Here is a 16,942-nt window from a genome sequence, read left to right on the forward strand (position 1 = left end):
AATATTCCAGGGGTTCATACAATGCGGAGCTCAGTGCACCTATTGGACATTTCGCTGTCAATCACCCATCCTGTCCTGCCTATCTTCAGGGAAGTACTGCAATGCGGTGTTCACTGGATGTTCAAACTGTTCTCTATACAGCTTCCAGTTAATCCAAAATGTTGCTGCAAGAATTACTACAAGAACAAGAAAATACGAACACAACTCCACTTCTTAAATCCTTACACTGGCTCCTGGTTAAGTTTAAAGCAGATTTCAAAATCCTCCTTTAAACATATAAAGCCTTAAATGGTCGAGGTCCGGCTTACTTGTCTGAACTTATCATGACTTACAAACCAGAGCGCACATTAAGATCTCAAGATGCCGGTCTGCTTTTGATTCCAAGGATTAATAAAATAACAGTGGGAGGTCGAGCTTTTAGTTCCAGGGCCCCTAAACTGTGGAGTGGTCTGCCTGCTACTATAAGAGATGCCCCTTCGGTCTCAGCTTTTAAATCCCGGCTGAAGACTCACAACTTCAGTTTAGCACACCCTGACTAGAGCTGCTGATTACAGTCATATGATAAAGTTTGGGAACCCGTCTCAGCCTGCATAATAATTGACTCTACTTTCAGCAGAAAATATAACAGTGGTATAAATAAATATAGCAGTGAGCTCGTTAAGCCTTGAACTTCATAGCCAGGTGTGTCCAATCATGAGATATAAAGGTATTTAAGGTGGTCAATTACAAGTTGTGCTTCCCTTTGACTCTCCTCTGAAGAGTGACAGCATGGGATCCTCAAAGCAACTCTCCAAAGATCTGAAAACAAAGATTGTTGAGTCTCCTGGTTTAGGGGAAGGCTACACAAAGCTATCTCAGAGGTTTAAACCGTCAGTTTCAAGTGTAAGGAATGAAATCAAAAAATGGAAGGCCACAGGCACAGTTGCTGTTAAACCCAGCAGGTCTGGCAGGCAAAGAAAAATACAGGAGCGGCATATGAGCAGGATTGTGAGAATGGTGACAGACAACCCACAGATCACCTCCAAAGACCTGCAAGAACATCTCGCTGCAGATGGTGTATCTATACATTCTTCTACAATTCAGCGCAATTTGCACAAAGAACATCTGTATGGCAGGGTGATGAGAAAGAAGCCCTTTCTGCACTCACGCCACAAACAGAGTCACTTGTTGTATGCCAATGCTCATTTAGACAAGCCAGATTCATTTTGGAACAAAGTGCTTTGGACTGATGAGACACAAATTGAGTTATTTGGTCAAAACAAAAAGCGCTTTACATGGCGGAAGAACACCGCATTCCAAGAAAAACACCTGCTACCTACTGTCAAATTTGGTGGAGGTTCCATCATGCTGTGGGGCTGTGTGGCTAGTTCAGAGACTGGGGCCCTTGTTAAAGTCGAGGGTCAGATGAATTCAACCCAATATCAACAAATTCTTCAGGATAATGTTCAAGCATCAGTCCCAAAGTTGAAGTTACGCAGGGGTTGGATATTCCAACAAGACAATGACCCAAAACACAGTTGGAAATCTACAAAGGCATTCATGCAGAGGGAGAAGTACAATGTTCTGGAATGGCCGTCACAGTCCCCTGACTTGAATATCATCGAAAATTTGAAGCAGGCTGTCCATGTTCGGCAGCCATCAAATTGAACTGAACTGGAGAGATTTTGTATGAAGAATGGTCAACAATACCTCCATCCAGAATGCAGACACTCATCAAAGGCTATAGGAGGACAGCGTCTAGAGGCTCAACTAAGTATTGATGTCATATCTCTGTTGCGGTGCCCACATTTATGCACCTGTCTAATTTTGTTATGATGCATATTTTCTGTTAATCCAATAAACTTAATGTCACTGCTGAAATCCTACTGTTTCCATAAGGCATGTCAGATATTAAAAGGAAGTTGCTACTTTGAAAGCTCAGCCACTGATAAACAATAATCCAAAGAATTAAGAGGGGGTCCCAGACTTTTTCATATGACTGTATATCTAAATCATCAGAAAACTGAAAACAAAATGATGAACCTGCAAACCTAAAGCTTTAGTGTCTTCCTTTTTTTTTTTTACTTTAATCTCAGAGTTTCCTAACAATATTACCATCTAGTGGAGCATTAGTGAACTACACCAAGTCACAAGCACAAGCAGGATTACAATAAAAATGTTCTTGCTGTTAAGCACTAGAGCAACATTGAATAAATCCTTCATTTCTTTTGAATTATTTGTTTTTTCCCCTTTGCAAGGGCAGAAAGTAAAACATCCACTACAGCCCTGAACAGTTTAATAATCAGAAAGAACCTGACAGGGATTTTGAAGCCATCAGTAGTAAAGTAGAGTTGATTCCATGTTACTCCATTACTGTTTTTGCTATTGGCTATAATTTGTCTACTATAAAAGCCCTTAACAGTTCTTCCAGATTAACTGATATTTTGAAAATATCTAACATTTAGCAGGGCAGGCAGTTTACCAGATTAAAAACATCTACAGCAGCAGATTATCTTTAGATGACTTCACCCGAGTCGACATGCCAGATAATTTATATAATAATATATAAAATATATGTATATTTTATATATACTAAAATCGGTCAAACATTTTAGAACTTCCCCACTTCTGCAGTTTTTACTGAAATTTAAGTGTTCTCAATGTGTTATGAAATTAAAGCACAGAAACTGAGACTTCCTTACTTGGACTCCCGTGAAACTGTCCTTGAAGCTGCTGTCCTTTGAGGCACCAGGGTTGAATGGACACCGGTGGTGGACATCGCTCCAGAGATGTTCGATTGGATTCAAGTTCAGGCTCTGGCTGGGCCACTCAAGGACATTCCAAGAACTGTCCTTACGCCACTGCTGTGTTGTCTTTGCTTTGTGTCCTGTTGGACGGTGAACTTTCAGCCCAGTCTGAGGTACCAAGAGCTCAGTTTTTATTAAGAAGATCTCTGCAGTTTACACCATTCAGCGATCCCATTGACATAAGTTCTCACACTCTTTACTCAGTACTTTTTTGAAGCCCCTTTGACAATGATCCCAGCACTGGAGTCTTCTTGGGTCTGACACGACAAGCTCTGTAATGTTGGGTGGAGACCATCAGTGAACAGCTCCTTTCACGTTTGTCCAGAGGTGTGGCTGGTACCACTCAAGGACATTCCCAGAATCTTCCTTTAGCCACTTTTGTGTTATCTTTGCTTTGTGTTGTGTTGGACGGTGAACTTTTAGCCCAGTTTGAGGTACCATGAGCTCTTTAGTAGTTTTTATTAAGGTGATTTCTGTGGTTTATTGCATTCAGTGATCCCATTGACATAAATTTTTTTTTAGTATTTTGTTGAAGCCCCTTTGACAACGATTCCAGCACTGTAGTCTTCTTGGGTCATGAGCTTCACCCTCCCTGGATTTGGGGTTTTTCTGCTGTTCTTCTCTGCAGATCTTTTCATGCTTTGTCATGTTGGATGGAGACCATCAGTGGGCTGCTATTTCAGTTCTTTCCAGAGATGTTTGATTGGGTTCAATTTCAGCCTCTGGCTAGGCCACTCAAGGACATTCCCAGAGTTGTCCTTAAGCCACTGCTGTGTTGTCTTTGCTTTGTGTCCTGTTGGACGGTGAACTTTCAGCCCAGTCTGAGGTACCAAGAGCTCAGTTTTTATTAAGAAGATCTCTGCAGTTTACACCATTCAGCGATCCCATTGACATAAGTTCTCACACTCTTTACTCAGTACTTTTTTGAAGCCCCTTTGACAATGATCCCAGCACTGGAGTCTTCTTGGGTCTGACACGACAAGCTCTGTAATGTTGGGTGGAGACCATCAGTGAACAGCTCCTTTCACGTTTGTCCAGAGGTGTGGCTGGTACCACTCAAGGACATTCCCAGAATCTTCCTTTAGCCACTTTTGTGTTATCTTTGCTTTGTGTTGTGTTGGACGGTGAACTTTTAGCCCAGTTTGAGGTACCATGAGCTCTTTAGTAGTTTTTATTAAGGTGATTTCTGTGGTTTATTGCATTCAGTGATCCCATTGACATAAATTTTTTTTTAGTATTTTGTTGAAGCCCCTTTGACAACGATTCCAGCACTGTAGTCTTCTTGGGTCATGAGCTTCACCCTCCCTGGATTTGGGGTTTTTCTGCTGTTCTTCTCTGCAGATCTTTTCATGCTTTGTCATGTTGGATGGAGACCATCAGTGGGCTGCTATTTCAGTTCTTTCCAGAGATGTTTGATTGGGTTCAATTTCAGCCTCTGGCTAGGCCACTCAAGGACATTCCCAGAGTTGTCCTTAAGCCACTGCTGTGTTGTCTTTGCTTTGTGTCCTGTTGGACGGTGAACTTTCAGCCCAGTCTGAAGTACTAAGAGCTCTTTAGCAGTTTTTATGAAGGAGATCTCTGTAGTTTACTCCATTCAGTGATCCCATTGACATAAACCTTCAGACTCTTTACTCAGTACTTTGTTGAAGCCCCTTTGGCAGCAATTCTTGGGTTTGACACAACAAGCTGCACAGAACCACCCCAATTTGGGATTTTCTGCTTTTCTTCTCTACAGATCCTTTTATGCTTTGTCATGTTGGATGGAGACCATCTGTGGACTTCTATTTTCAGGTCTCTACAGAGATGTTCGATTGGGTTCAAGTTAAGGCTCTGGTTGAGCCACTGAAGGACATTCCCAGAGTTTTCCCTAAGCTACTGCTGTGGTGTCTTTTGCTTTCTGCTTAGGGTCATGGTCCTGTTGGAAATTGAAAGTTTGGCCAGGACTGAGGTCCTGAGTGCTCTAGTGCAGGTTTTTATTAAGGATATCTCAGTACTTTCTTCAATTGATCTTCACCACCCAACCCCAGGGCATGGTGCTGGCATTGCCCAGCTGATGAGTGCTGCTTAGTTTCCTATTACCAGAGGATCTTGTAACCTCACAGTCTTAAAAGAGTCCTTTAGATGTTTATTTTTTTTTTGCAAAATCCAAGTGGGCTTCCAAGTGTATTTTACTGAGGAGAGGCTTCTGTGTGTCCATTTTGCTATAAAGCCCAGATTGGTGGAATGTTGCGGTGATTGTGAGAAGATGGGAGAAACCTCCAGAAAGAGTGGCATCAGACTTGTATACCGATACCTAACATCAGATCGTTCTCCTCAATAACAACAACAGTATTTATTTCTATAACAAATTTTCATACAAACAATGGAGCTCAAAGTGCTTTACATGATGAAGAAAGAGAAAAAAGACTAAAAAATTAAAATTAGGGAACACTAATTAACATAAAATAAAAGTAAGGTCCGATGGCCAGGGAGGACAGAAAAAACAAAACAGACAGCTGGAGAAAAAAAAATCAAATGGGCAGGAGGTCTGAGGCCACAAGACCACCCAGCCCCCTCTAGGCATTCTACCTAACATCAATGATCTCAATCAGTCCTCATTGTATTCAAGGATCTCATGGAAGAACTTGATGATGATGGTCATGTGGACTTCTGGCCTTCAATCCATCAATGTAAGGACATCACGGTGCCCTGATCAGGTGGTGGGGGTGCAGATTGCAACCACAGAAAATCAGAAAAAGAACAGCAGAGAAAGTAGGGGTTAGTACGGGTTTTGGAGCCACCCTAAATAATAATGATAATTAATTGAATATACAGAGCATCAGGATTAAACTAAGATGAAGCTACGAGAAAGCCAAGTAATGTGTTTTCAGCAATTTTTTAATGTGCTCCACTGTATTAGCCTGTGAATTCCTATCGGTCAGCTATTGTAGATTTTAGATGCATAACAACAGTAGGCCACCTCACCACTTCTTTGAAGTTTAGCTCTTGGAATTCTAAGCAGACCCACATTTGAAGATCTAAGGTTACCATTTGAAGTGTAAGGTGTCAGACATTCTGAGATATAAGATGGAGAAGACTATTTAAGGCTTTATAAACCATAAGCAGGATTTTAAAGTCAACTCTAAATGGCACAGGTAACCAGTGTAACGACGCTAGGACTGGGGTGATGTGCTCGGATTTTCTTTTCCTAGTTGAGATTCTAGCAGCTTCCTGCACTCATTGTAACAGGATATGTTGTCTTTTTTGTGGTGGTGCGGAGAGGAGTGCGTTACAGTAATCTAGCCGACTGAAAACAAAAGCGTGAACTAATTTTTCAGCATCTTGCAATGTTATAAGAAGTCTAACTTTTGCTATATTTCTTAAAGGAGAAAACAGGGCCTTGAAATACCGGCTGTGAATGACTGCAGACTGGAAGACAAAGTCTTATGGAGCGATGAATCCACATTTGAAATCTTCAGGTTCATCAAGCAGGGTGTCGGTATGCCGTTGAGTTGGTGAAAGGTTAGTCCCTCAGTGTGCGACACCAACTGTCAAATATGGTGGAGGAAGTGTGATGGTCTGGGGTTCTTTTGCTGGTGGCACAGATGGTGACTGGAATTGCGAATCAAAAGTGTTACCAGTTTGGCTGTTATATCAGCAAATGGTGGCAACGTTAACAAATCAAATATTTGAATAAAGTTTGTTCATTGTCACACGTGCGCTTAGGAGGCAGTCAGTAAGCTCAAAGGTGAGCAAAATATTGTGAGACGAAGCGTTGATATTCAGTAACGGTGGCTCTCTCTCTCCCCGTCAGACATAAAGAAGAAAAATAAATATGCACTGACGGATTCCAAACATGGCTGCCGAAAGCGTCACATCTGTCAAACCCAGATGACGTCTCTTCCGGCCTCTTCACATGACATCAATTTCCGGCTCCTCCCGATGACGTCGCATCCGTCCCACAGCTTTCATGTCATCTCCTGCCAACTCACTTCCCGTCTCCATTTTGTTTTCTGTCTGTATAAAAACTCCATGTTTACATGTAACAATCGTCAAATACTATTATTGTTTTGATCAAATACCAACATGTACGTCTGTTTCTTTGTCCTACGGACATTAAACGGCGATGGTCTCCAAACCTTTATGCTTTGCAATAAGACTCTTATTTAAGAAGATTTACCACAACACTTAATGATTCCTTGACTTTTATTTGCCGTTGTTTATTTGTTCTATGCTTTGATTTCACGAAACATTAAGACATTAAACTGTGTGCACTTCCATAAAAACTGAAAAACATTGAGATGTTCTAAAACCTTTGACCAGCAATGTAGCAGTAGGTTGTTGTAACCTGATAGCCATTATGAATGCAATGAGAAGTCAAGAAAAATGACACCTTTTATTGACTGTATATATAGTAAGTGGGGAGCTATTTCAACCATAACTAACGTGTAGCATCCACCTTGTGCCACACACGAGCTGTAGGGTAGTGAAGGGGTGAGAGAGACATAGCCAAGTAGAGACAGGGGATGATTAGGGGACCAGAATGACCAGGCCATGGTGGACAATTTAGCCAGGACACTGAGATAACTAAGGAACAGACTGGTACCACAATGTAAGGAGCCATATACGTCTTTGAATACCTGCCAATATGTACGTACCCGCAACAACATGGCTTACAAACAGAGCCAGTGATACAATTGATAAAATTCATATTAACTCACAATGTGTTTTCTTTTGGTCAGGACATTTACTTACAACTAATGGGGAAATGCAATGGAATGTCGTTTTTCGCACCCCACTACGCAAACTTATTCATGGCAAGATTAGAACAGGACTTCTTGTCAACATGTGTGATAAAACCAATGCTTTACCTTCGCTACATAGATGACATTCTTATAATCGTAAGTGAAAAAGACCTTCTTTGCTTCCATGGGAATTACAATTCATTCCACCCCAACATAAATCTTAAATTATTCGCAAACAGAAATTAGCTTTCTTGGACACTACCATTCGCATAATGGACGGTACCCTTATGACTTCTAATTTTTCACAAACCAACAGACAGACGGACATATCTAAGAAATGACAGCTACCACCCAAAGCATTGCGGCGGACGGCCGGGACCCATGACCCTTTGTCACTAGATCCGGGGGAGCAGCCATGGGAGTCACGCTACGTCCCTCGGAACCTTTGTTGGCAGCCCCCCTGGGTTGCGTTGGGGCCACTTTCATGGAACACCGGAGCTCATCTTGGTTGGGCTCCATGGCCTCCGAGCTGCATTAACGAGCCCGTCTGGGTGGGAGTGCAGCTACACCTGGAAGTGCAGCCAGAAGTAGGTCAAAGAGCACCTGCAGCACTTCCGGGTGGGCTATAAGAGGAGCCTGCAGACACTACTCAGTTCACCAGAGTTGGGAGGAGGAGGAAGATGAAGCTGCCCAGGGAGGAGTGGAGGAGAAAGAGTGTGTTTTGGGGTGTTGGGTGATTTTCCTTTGTATTTTGGGACTGTGTTGTGCCTGTGGGGTTCACGGGGAAGACGTGCCCCACAGGTGAAGAAAAAAATACATCTTTTTGTTTGTTTTACACGTGCCTCTGTTGTCAGTCTGTGTCGGGTCGGCACCAACATCACAGCATATACGGAACTCCGTCATCTACAGCCAGGAAATACATTACAATCGTATTTGCTCAGACCCAATGGATCGGGACACACAACTGCAGAAACTCCGGATAGACTTCATCACACAAGGATACACTCCCAAATCAACAGACCTACAAATCAGGAGAGCTACGGCTATACCCAGAGAAAACCTTCTGGAATACAAAGGTGCAGAAACCAAGAACCGGGTCCCACTAATTGTAACTTATCATCCACATCTGGAAACACTTCACAAAATTATGAAAGAGCTTCAAGCCATGGTACAGAAAGACAAAGTGAAGGATATATTCCCAGAACCTCCCCTCCTTGCATACAGACAACCACCAAATCTCAAACAACTGATTGTCCGAAACTCTGTGTGTGGCTCAGCAGCGAGTGGCACATCTCCCTGCCTACAGAACAGGTGTGGCACCCAGGCACATATCTACATGACAGATCACATAGTTATTGTTACCACCTACTCTAGACTTTTGCTCTGTAACTCTAATTTGGTGTTTACCTTAACCCATTTATGCCTCGTGTTCCATTATTGGAACGACAGTCACGTTGGAGTAACATATGTTATGTATAATGTAACAAGTGGATTTGCCTAGTGTTCCAATTTTGGAACGCCACATAACTCAACAATGGAATGTAATAATTTTTTTTTTCTTCAAATTCTTGTTCCTTATACAGTCGACCCTTTATATACGACCGGCCTTTACGACCAAAATTTTTGTTTTGATTTACGACCAACATCTTGCGTTACGACCCGAATGCGGTCACGTGTACAGTGGTGTGAAAAACTATTTGCCCCCTTCCTGATTTCTTATTCTTTTGCATGTTTGTCACACAAAATGTTTCTGATCATCAAACACATTTAACCATTAGTCAAATATAACACAAGTAAACACAAAATGCAGTTTGTAAATGGTGGTTTTTATTATTTAGGGAGAAAAAAAAATCCAAACCTACATGGCCCTGTGTGAAAATGTAATTGCCCCCTGAACCTAATAACTGGTTGGGCCACCCTTAGCAGCAATAACTGCAATCAAGCGTTTGCGATAACTTGCAATGAGTCTTGTACAGCGCTCTGGAGGAATTTTGGCCCACTCATCTTTTGTTGTAATTCAGCTTTATTTGAGGGTTTTCTAGCATGAACCGCCTTTTTAAGGTCATGCCATAGCATCTCAATTGGATTCAGGTCAGGACTTTGACTAGGCCACTCCAAAGTCTTCATTGTGTTTTTCTTCAGCCATTCAGAGGTGGATTTGCTGGTGTGTTTTGGGTCATTGTCCTGTTGCAGCACCCAAGATCGCTTCAGCTTGAGTTGACGAACAGATGGCCGGACATTCTCCTTCAGGATTTTTTGGTAGACAGTAGAATTCATGGTTCCATCTATCACAGCAAGCCTTCCAGATCCTGAAGCAGCAAAACAACCCCAGACCATCACACTACCACCACATTTTACTGTTGGTATGATGTTCTTTTTCTGAAATGCTGTGTTCCTTTTACGCCAGATGTAACGGGACATTTGCCTTCCAAAAAGTTCAACTTTTGTCTCATCAGTCCACAAGGTATTTTCCCAAAAGTCTTGGCAATCATTGAGATGTTTCTTAGCAAAATTGAGACGAGCCCTAATGTTCTTTTTGCTTAACAGTGGTTTGCGTCTTGGAAATCTGCCATGCAGGCCGTTTTTGCCCAGTCTCTTTCTTATGGTGGAGTCGTGAACACTGACCTTAATTGAGGCAAGTGAGGCCGGCAGTTCTTTAGACGTTGTCCTGGGGTCTTTTGTGACCTCTCGGATGAGTCGTCTCTGCGCTCTTGGGGTAATTTTGGTCGGCCGGCCACTCCTGGGAAGGTTCACCACTGTTCCATGTTTTTGCCATTTGTGGATAATGGCTCTCACTGTGGTTCGCTGGAGTCCCAAAGCTTTAGAAATGGCTTTATAACCTTTACCAGACTGATAGATCTCAATTACTTCTGTTCTCATTTGTTCCTGAATTTCTTTGGATCTTGGCATGATGTCTAGCTTTTGAGGTGCTTTTGGTCTACTTCTCTGTGTCAGGCAGCTCCTATTTAAGTGATTTCTTGATTGAAACAGGTGTGGCAGTAATCAGGCCTGGGGGTGGCTACGGAAATTGAACTCAGGTGTGATACACCACAGTTAGGTTATTTTTTAACAAGGGGGCAATTACTTTTTCACACAGGGCCATGTAGGTTTGGATTTTTTTTCTGCCTAAATAATAAAAACCATCATTTAAAAACTGCATTTTGTGTTTACTTGTGTTATATTTGACTAATGGTTAAATGTGTTTGATGATCAGAAACATTTTGTGTGACAAACATGCAAAAGAATAAGAAATCAGGAAGGGGGCAAATAGTTTTTCACACCACTGTATCTGCTTGTGCGATTGTAATCAAACAGCCAAGAGCGTTTGTAAGCGTCAGTCGGAGCCCAGATACATGTGTTTGTGGACGTAATTTCGGTCAGTGCAGTGATTTATATAATTTATTTCGATAATTGCTAAGGAAGGAAGCAAAGGTAATGAAGGTAAAGAAAGCGATCACAATCGAAAGGAAGAAGGAAATTGTGTGGAAATATGAGAGTGGTGTTCGTGTGACCGATCTCGCTAATATGTACAGCATGTCGAAATCCACCATCTCGACAATTTTACAAAGAAAAGATTAGTATAAGGAAACTCCTTCCAAACAATAACCAACCTCCATTTCATTCTCCTCCTTCCTTCCTACAGGGTGCTAACAAAGTCCGTTTACCCCTATCTTTAGGAGCATTTACAGGAATAACCATGACAATTTGGTTCCTGTGGACATCAGCCCAAGTCTTCCTGGTATTTCGAGGTGCGTTTCCGACATCCCGTCTGGTGCGGCCAACTCCTGCCGCTCAAGAAATCACAACAATGTGGCGGTTGTTCCAAGACGAAGTGATGGGTGACACAAGTCAGGAAGCTTGTGATCTGATGTTGCACCAATTTCCAACAAATGCTGAGAAGGAAAAGATTATGTTCTCTGACGAGTGCATGATTTATTGCAGCTCCCGCAATTGAAACGTATTTTTTCTGGGGAAAAGAAAGTCCACATTTCTTTGAAGAAATTGAGCATAACCCACCACACGTGATGATCTGGGCCGAAAAGACAGCACAGCATTTGTTTGGCCCTTATTTTTTTGATGGTTCTGTTAACCAAATCAGTTATCTGAAAATACTGAATGGCTGGCTCATCCTGCAACTGAGAAACCAGGGCGTCCTTGACAGTGTTTGGTTTCAACAAGACGGGACACATGCCCATTTCGCAATCACCGTGCGTGATTGCCTCAACAATGTTTTTGGGAATCGTTAGATTGGACGAGGATCAAACAACAATCCTGCTCCTCTTCCGTGGCCTCCGAGAAGCCCTGATCTCACAACTCCAGATAATGCGCTCTGGGGGTTTATCAAAGAAGACGTGCGGAAGTGCCGTTATTCATCGAATGATGAACTGAAACATGTGGTTCGCGCAGTGTTCCAGAAAGTCACCCCGCAAATGTTGCAGAACATGAGCAGGAGAACCTGGCAGCGCATTCGGCTATGCAGAGATCATGGAGGGACCCATACAGATGTTTTGGATTCCTAAGAGGTAACCTTTAGCTTTCAAAATCCTCCCAAAGATAGGGGTATACGGACTTTGTGTGCACCCTGTACAAGCCAAAGATGTCAACTTAAATGGTGAGTACAGTATGAAATTGTTGTTTCTGGTAGGCTAGGCACTTTTTATAACTTTTTGGTTAGTACATTAGAAAAAGTATTGGCTTTTTGGTAAATTATGCACATTATACAACCCTTTTCTATTAAAAAAAGTTAAGTAAGTGTTGCCGTGGGTGGTTCGGAACACATTAAGGGCATTTCCATTATTTCTTATGGGAAAAGTAGTCTTGACTTACAACCAACTTGAGTTACAACCAGTCCTCGTGAACAAATTGAGTTCGTAAGTCAAGGGTCCACTGTATTTTTCTATGCAACATATGTGAATTTCATGCACAAACTCAAAAATTTCAACCTTCGGCATAAATGGGTTAATCGAGTCCTGCCCTAATTACCCATTTAAGTTGCTTATTAATTAATAATAATAATAATACATTTTATTTATTTGTAGGCGCCTTTCTAAACACTCAAGGACACCAAACAATGGACAAAACACAGATTATAAACAAAAGTAAAATAGAGAAGTTAAAATCAGAGAGAGCAATTGTAATCAAAGAGAAAAAGCAGTCTTAAACAAATGAGTTTTAAGTTTAGATTTGAAAAGTGAGAATGATTCAATGGTTGTGAGCTCCAAAGCTGTAAGACAGTGGTAAGTGGTAAGACGGACGAAGGGGACAGTCAAGTGGATGGAGGAAGAGGATCTAAGGGTACGGGAGGGAATGGCAACATGGAGGAGGTCAGACAGATATGGAGGGGCGAGGTTGTGGAGAGCCTTAAAAGTCAGTAGGAGAATTTTGAATTGAATTTCGGAACTGAACTGAAAGCCAATGAAGCTGCTGCTGCAAAACGGGAGTGATATGGTGAATAGAGGGGGTTCTAGTAATGATGTGGGCAGCTGAATTCTGGACCAGCTGAAGCTTATAACGAGATCTGCGAGAAAGACCAAAGAAAAGGGAATTGTAATAATCCAGACGAGAAGTGACAAGGCTATGAACAAGGGTAGCAGTGGTGTGGGCAGTGAGGGAGGAGCGAATATGATTAAAGTTCCGCAAGTGGAAATATGAAGTCCAGGAGATGTTATTGATGGGAGACTGAAAGGATAAAAAACTGTCAAGGATGACACCCATGGGAAAGGGGAGACAGAGGAATTATCAATTATCAATAACAAATGAAAAGTGATCAGTTTTGGATAATGTTGATTTTGTACCAATGAGGAGAACCTCAGTTTTGTTACTATTTAAGAAAATTTGAAGAAAACCAGGATTTGATTTCTGCTATGCAATAAATAAGTGAGGAGGGTGGAAAGGAAGCAGTAGGTTTGCTAGTGAGACAGAGCTGGGGGTCATCAGCATAACAGTGGAAGCTAACGTTATATTTACGAAAGAAATTACCAAAAGGGGAAGGAGGTAAATAATGAAAAGGAGGGTCCCCACGACAGAGCCCACCTGAAGTAAAAGCAGTGGGTTGGGTTGTGAAAGTTTTAAGCTGAACAAACTGAGTGCAGCCTGAGAGGTGGGATCTGAACCAATCTAGTGGAGTGTGGGTAATGCCAATCGAAGATCATTTATTGAGAAGAGTCGTGTGACAAATAGTGTCAAAGGCTGCACTCAGATCAAGGAGGATGAGAATGGCAACTAAACCAGAATCAGCTCTCATAAGGAGGTCATTAGTATTTTTAGAAGTGCCGTTTCTGTACTGTGGAGGGGACGAAAACCAGACTGGAACTGTTCATACAGATTATTTTGAGATGAGAATGAAGTTGAATAGCCACTATTTTTTTGAGAATTTTGGAAATGAAGGGTAGATTAGAAATAGGACGAAAATTACTGAAATTAGTCGGATCGGCAGTATTGGGGTTATTGCAGCAGTTTTAAAAGATGAAGGAACAGCACCAGTAGAGAGAGAAGAGTGCATTATAGCAGAAATAAGGGGGACCAGAGGAGGGGAGGAAGGCTTTGACCAGAACTATAGGGAGGGGGTCCAGCTGACAGACATACAGACAAGATCTGAGATTTCTGAGAAAGTAGGAAGCTGAAAAGAGGAAAATGAGTGAGTTGGTGGGTGAACTTCAAATGAAGTACTGGAGGAATCCGTACAGAGAGACTGGTGAATCTTCTGGATTTTCTCATTAAAAAAAGGACACAAGGGAATTGCAAAAATCTGTTGAGTAAAGGTGAGAAGGTAAAGAATCCGGGGGTCGTGTGATATTGTTAAGTAGTGAAAACAATGACTTGGTGTTTCTGTCATTGGAAGAAATAATGACAGTATAATAGTTAGATTTAGTTTGGGCAATACAGTCCTTGTAATAAAGTATAGTCGACCCTTGATATACGACCAGCCTGACATGCGAACAACTTGATTTACGACCAACATCTTGCGTTACGACCCAAATGCGGTCACGTGTATCCACTTGTGCGATTGTAAACAAACAGCCGAGAGTGTTTGTAAGCGTCAGTCGGAGCCCAGATACATGTGTTTATGGACGTAATTTTGGTCAGTGCAGTGATTTATATAATTTTTTTCGATAATTGCTAAGGAAGGAAGAGAAGGTAACGAAGGTAAAGAAAGCGATCACAATCAAAACGCAGAATTGTGCGGAAATAAGAGAGTGGTGTTCGTGTGACCGATCTCTCTAATATGTACAGCATGTCGAAATCCACCATCTCGACAATTTTACAAAGAAAAGATTTGTATAAGGAGGCTCCTTCCAAACAATAACCACCTTCCATTTCATTCTCCTCCTCCTCCCTTCCTGCAGCCCAAAGATGTCAAATTAAATGGGGAGTACAGTATGAAATTGTTGTTTCTGGTAGGCTAGGCACTTTTTATAACTTTTTGGTTAGTACATTAGAAAAATTATTGGTGTTTTGGTAAATTATGCACATTATACAACCCTTTTTTATTATGAAAAGGTTAAGTAAGTGTTGCAGTGGGAGGTTTGGAACGTATTATGGGTATTTCCATTATTTCATATGGGAAAAATAGTCTTGACTTACAACCAACTTGAGTTACAACCAGCCTTCGCGAACGAATTGAGTTTGTAAGTCAAGGGTCCACTTTATATGGTTTTTGTACATCTCTTTTTGAACAGAGTCTCCAGTTTTTTTATATAACCGTTCAAGTTGCCAGCCTTTGGCTTTCAAAAGCCGAAGTTCAGGCGTGAACCAGGGAGCAGAAAAAAACAGATCGAGTTTTTAATGGAACGACAGAGTTAAGAATACCATTAAGTCCAGTGTTATAGTGCGAGACCAGTTCTTCAGGACTGGAGAAATTATCAATGTCTATAAGGGAATCAATACTAGAGGAAAGAGAGTCTAAGTTAATATTCTTAATATTAATTAACTCACCTGGGCTATGGGTGGGGTGTAGGTTTATAAATGAAGCTTCTTTGGGTTTTAGATCAGAGAGAGAGTGTGAGAGGAGAAGGACAGAGCAAGGTATGGAGAGTTAGGGTTGGATGGTCTGACTTTTGTTGTTTATTAAAGAAATGTAATTGTAAGCGAGCCATCTAAGTGATAAATGCAGATAGTAACTTTGTGAAGTTAAGACAGCTACGTTAGTGTGGTTCTCCTGCCTTGTTTGTTTTGTGTAATTTTCTCCATATTTTGTGAGTTGTGTTTTTTTGTTTTTGACAATAAATGGAGCCTGTTTTTATTTAACTGGTTTAGTTTTTTTTTTTTTTTGTGTTGTGTCTCCCACTCTCTCATTTGTGTGCGGCCTATTTATTTATGCCTAGACTTTTTGGTAGGCCGTAACAGTTATACGACATTGTCAGCAGGAGCATAAAATAAAGGGTTTGTTCACATGCAAATCTGCTAATCATGTGCATAAGGTGCCCCAACACTGGACTGTATGTTGGGGAAACTGGTCAGACACTGCGCCAGCGAATGAACTCGCATTGATTTCATATCAATCTGAGCAGTGTTGGCAGCATACTTTAACAGTAATGGCCACAGCATAAAGGATCCGAGGGTCACTGTGCTTACAGGTAATTTAGATAGATACTTTATCAACCCCCAAGAGGAAATTCACATACTCCAACTGCAGCACACTGATAAAAAAAACTATTAATTAAAGAGTGATAAAAATGCAGTGCAAGTTAAAAAATACAAGGTGGCGAGTGCTAGGCAGGTATAACAGACAATAATCTGGTATTGTGTTAACATTTACTGGAATTGAAGAGTCGCATAGTGTGGGGGAGGAATGATCTCCTCAGTCTGTCAGTGGAGCAGGACGGTGACAGCAGTCTGTCGCTGAAGCTGCTCCTGTCTGGAGATGATCTGGTTTAGTGGATGCAGTGGATTCTCCATAATTGACAGCAGCCTGCTCAGCACCAGTTGCTCTGCCACAGATGTCAGACTGTCCAGCTCCATGCCTACAATAGAGCCTGCCTTCCTCACCAGTTTGTCCAGGTGTGAGGCGTCCTCCTTCTTTATGCTGCCTCCCCAGCACACCAGCACATAGAAGAGGGCGCTCGCCACAACCGTCTGATAGAACATCTGCAGCATCTTACTACAGATGTTGAAGGACGCCAGTCTTCTAAGGAAGTATAGTCGGTTCTGTCCTCTCTTGCACAGAGCATCAGTATTGGCAGTCCAGTCCAGTTTATCATCCAGCTGCACTCCCAGGTATTTATAGGTCTGCACCCTCTGCACACAGTCACCTCTGATGATCATGGGGTCCAGGAGGGGTCTGGGTCTCCTAAAATCCACCACCAGCTTTTTGGTTTTGCTGGTGTTCAGTTGTAGGTGGTTTGAGTGGCACCATTCAACAAAGTCCTTGATTAGGTTCCTATACTCCTCCTTCTGCCCACTCCTGATGCAGCCCACGATAGCAGTGTCGTC

This window comes from Erpetoichthys calabaricus, chromosome 13, assembly GCF_900747795.2.
Source record: "Erpetoichthys calabaricus chromosome 13, fErpCal1.3, whole genome shotgun sequence".
Taxonomy (NCBI): Eukaryota; Metazoa; Chordata; class Cladistia; order Polypteriformes; family Polypteridae; genus Erpetoichthys; species Erpetoichthys calabaricus.